The sequence below is a fragment of the Python bivittatus genome, unplaced genomic scaffold, assembly GCF_059951505.1.
Source record: "Python bivittatus isolate LINGU-HERP-01145 unplaced genomic scaffold, Pbiv_v1 ctg000610_np1212, whole genome shotgun sequence".
Classification (NCBI taxonomy): domain Eukaryota; kingdom Metazoa; phylum Chordata; class Lepidosauria; order Squamata; family Pythonidae; genus Python; species Python bivittatus.
Window position 1 is genome coordinate 23784384 of NW_028277088.1, and position 4365 is coordinate 23788748.

Sequence of the window (4365 nt, forward strand, 5' to 3'; positions counted from 1 at the left end):
TGAAGGACAAGATGATTCTTTCTCCTCTGTTCAGTCTACAACTGGTGAGTAGTTGGCTGGTTGAATTGGCTTCAGTACTGGCTACAGGGTAGAATCCCACATCATACTTGAGGCCTTGGCCAGGGGGTCACAATAGGCTACATTTTAACAGAAAGGATATACTAGGGAGAAATAGCAGACAATTTTCCCTGCTATCTCCCAGCATCTATCCTTAAGGCAGCTGGGCTATTCTCGCCTCCTCAAACACACACACACATGCGCACGGACACATGTTCACAGTCCATTTCCTGAGTTACCAATTAACTCCATCTTCATTTCAGCTTTCTTTACCAAAACAGGAAATATACACTTAATTGCTCCTTGCTATGAAATAGGATTATATATTTATCTTTCTTCATGCAGTTAAGATTTCAGCAAAGTTGCACAACTAACGAACTTGGCTTTTGAACCATTAATGGTCCTTTGCCTAAAAATATATAAAACAAAGAACATGGGACAAACTGATTACATTTAAGCCATGCTTAATCGTCGTTAAGTGAATGCCCTGGTCATTAGGTGAGGCAACTTCCTGCCAGCTTCCCACAAGCAAGTCAGTGGGGAAGCTGGCAGGAAGTTGCAAGCCCCAGGTGCTGCCGGGTGAAGGAGGGAGTGAGGGGGTGCCTGGGAGGGTCAGGTCGGGTGCATGGGGGTGCGGTGCTTCATGCTGAAATCCAAGCAGGATTTCGGCATGGGGCATTTAGTGCCCAGAGCTTTGGGGGTTGCCTGAAAATACCCTGCTTGGATTTTGGCACGGAGCTTTTTCAGCCAGTTATCAGAGACGAGAGTGAGTCCTCTCAGCAGGCAGCAGTGGCTTGCGACCTTCCCTGCCAGCCTCCCCATTAACTTTCCCGGTAGGCAGAAGGAAAAATTGCAAAGGGCGATCACATGATTGGAGGGTGCTTAGCAACCAGCCATAAGGGTGAACCAATTGCCAAGGGCCCAGATCGCTGTAACTTCAGGTACAGATCATAAGTCCCTTTATTCAAAGTCGTCGTAACTTTGAATGGTCACCTAACAAATGGACGTTAAGTGGGGACTACCTGTAGTGGTATCATTTACCAGTTAGACATCTTCCTTATGTGAAGTGCCTGTTTTATCCTTTTGCCTTTAGTCTGTGCTATTGTACAACTGGTCTTTTACTAAAAGCTAGCTTCACCTATTGCAACATACAAAGTCAATAGTAGTTACACATAATTCAGAACAGAAAAAGTAAAGTGAAAAGACTCTGGCTACTTAGTCATGTTAAATAATGAGGGTTGTAGTCCAATATTCCAGGAAGCCACTGGATTGGGTAGGTAATCATGTGGTATTTCACTGAGAGTTGTGTTGGTCTGAACTAGATGGGTCTCTCCTACATTATAAATTTATTTACAAAATTGTTTGGACACAAGGTGGGAAACTGTTTTTTCTCTGGATTATGTTATGGAACTGGACTTGAATTGCCTTTTACAGGAAGAAAAAAGAACCCTGTGTCAGAAAATTCCAGGACAGTTGGCAGACAGTTGGCCAGGACAAGAGACATAAGGGGCAGGATGGAAAACAGGTGAGTTTAAGAAAACACATAAATTAAACAAAGTGTATTATTCTATCCGTAATCAAGACCTAGCCAACCTTGAGGCTCAACTTTTGAGCCTAATCTCAAAAAGTTAAGCAGAGGTGTATCTGGTTAATCCTTGGATGGGAGACTACCAGTTAATTCCAGGTTTGTAGTCTAGACTGGGAGACTGAAAACATCCTGAAAAAAGTCATTAGCAAAACATTTCTATATAGCTGACAAGAAAACTGCAAGGATATGTCCATGCGATTCCTGGTGTTCAAACTCAGCTTTATCTTTCAAGAATACCAGTTGTCACCCTAGTCAGTGGAAGCTTAACTACTAACTTCAAAATTGAACATAGGTTTGTACAATATATCCTGGACAGTCCTATAATTAGACAGAGTGAGGGAGGCACCTCAGTTGACAAGTGGTATGGGATGGAAGTGGAGAGCAGACGTGAGATGTTGGAGGACATATGTCTTTTGCAGCACTTCGTAAGTCAGGGATTCTGAACTTTTTCTGGGCCAGGGATATTCCGTGGTCTTTTCTGTGATATCCAAGGACCATGCCTGTGAATAACAAAAACTAAATTGGGTTTGGTTTACATTTAAAGATCATTGTAATTCAATGCAATTTGGCCATCACCATAGAATGTGGAAGAGATTGGGGCCTCATTACATCTTTTTATCCCACAGTCAATCATAAGTCAAAGCAGATACAGGGAGACTCATGTTATCAACCAACAATATTTGAACAGAAATGGAAAATTAAATATAGTTAATGTAATTATTCTTCAAACATACTGTATATTTAATATTTTCCCTTTTTGTCATGTTAAAAATTAAATGTAGTAACAATTTTTGGAGGCCTCTGCTGGATGCCCGGGACTCAGGAACATGAGGTCATGTACTTCTGTGCTGCCCTCAGGTGGCTGGAAGACAATGTTTTGTTGCCATCACTGAAATGAGATTCAGTTGTCAATCCAGTCAGCTGTGAAATTGGGGAGGGAAGCAGAATATCATTTTGTCCTTGTCTGAGGCATCAAAATCTTATGAGCATGTCCTGAAGCATTTGCAGACAAAGAACAAGAACATGCAGTTGTGGTAAAGTGGTGACATTTTACTGGCCAAATAGGCTGGTTTACATTATTTCAAAGTTCAAGGTATTACAGGTTTTTCAGTAGATGTTCTAACATTGCTGTGTATCAAGTGCTAATATATACAGATGGCATTTGATTCATGATCTCTTTTCAATGTGGAGGTAATGGCTTGTGACTGTGGATGCTAATAACAACCCCTGAAAATGCTTAGGGGCACTCTGTTAATCCTTTAGCACTGGCATTAAAAACTTCTAGCATTAAACCCTACTAACCTTGTCTGAAATTCAAAGCCTGCAGGACTTTGAACCATTTTATACAGCTGTATAGAATTAAAGACTTTTTTCCTCAGGAAAGCACAAAAGAAGCTTCCTTCCTTCCTGAACTCTGCAGGAACCAAAGAATGTAAAAAGGGGTAAGGGAAAAGAAAGAGAGAGAGAGAGCAAGAGAGAGTGAGAAAGAGAAAGAAAGAGAAAGAGAAAGAAAAAGAGAGATGTCTCACTCTATTCTCTTCTACTCCAGGGATTAGCTCATTATTTTTCTTTGAAAAAACTATGCAATTTGTCAGCTTTTCCTAGCCCCTCTACACTTCCCTGTCCCCTCTACACTTATTTTTCAATATAAAATTAATCTTGCCAGCTATGCAGTAGTATAGCTGCCAATTTTAGGCATTCTTCCAAAGCTGACAAAGAGTTACTTCTTAAGGAACCAACATGCGAAGGTAAATTAACTTCCATTTTATTTTTGCAGGCTGGAAGATAAAAACAAAACAAAATGATCCTCAACCCTTTGTACACTCAGAACATGTCCAGGCAGCTTTATTTTGAGGAGTCACTATGCTGCTTCTACAAATCTAATCCTTACAGTACAACAGGAGTCAGCAACACACAGGCTCCAGTGGCCCCTCCAAAACAGCTCCTATAACCCCTACATTATATTACAATTAAAATAACCATTAAATAATTTACAAGCAACAATTTATTTTAAAAATTAAGAAATTACACAAATCTCACCAGATCACTAAATATACAGTATCAGTTGGATGCAACCTCTGAGTCCATATAAGTTAGAAGAATCAATAAGGACATCTTGCTTTCCATTGTGAGCATTCAGGATACTGGAGAAATAGTGGGAAGCTGTCATTCCCAAAGACTTTCCATAGTATTTGTGTCTACAACAAAAGCAGGTTGCTTGCTGGAAATACTAATTTCGCTGTAAAATAAAATGGAAAATTGGTTATGAACTAAGTGAGGAGTCTCATCTAAATACTTCTTATTCTACACTGATATTGTAGAATGTTCATTCCTCTTAAAAGAATTTCAGCCAACCTGGTGTCCTGCAAATGTCGAACTGAGTATGCTGCCTGGGACTTCTGGGAGTGGCAGTCTTTACACATGTGTAGGACCCCCGAGTTTGAAAAAGCTAATTTATTTTAAGATTTGAGGTTTAGTCCAGTTCTTTTAGCAGTAGAAATTTGTTATTTTATATTGTATTGCTTGACTCTGCTCTACCATTTCTAAATCCACCTGATCTCAGATCTGTTGAAAAGTCTTAGGCCATCTCCACACTAACCATGCTGGCAATAGCATTTGGATTTGCCTTCAACTTGTCCCCAGTCCATGAATGAAACAGGCTAAAGTTGTCCTTTGTTTGTTTGTTTGTTTGTTTATTTAATTTGTATGCCGTCCATCTC

The 4365-nt window shown here is 40.1% G+C and overlaps 1 long non-coding RNA gene across 1 annotated transcript; it reads left to right on the forward strand.

Annotated features, from left to right (window-relative positions):
• Positions 1-1311: 1311 nt before the first annotated feature.
• On the forward strand, positions 1312-3852 carry LOC112540292 (uncharacterized). The gene is made up of 3 exons (XR_003084350.1): positions 1312-1330; positions 1492-1582; positions 3423-3852. It is a non-coding gene; the product is annotated as an uncharacterized LOC112540292 (long non-coding RNA).
• Positions 3853-4365: the final 513 nt, after the last annotated feature.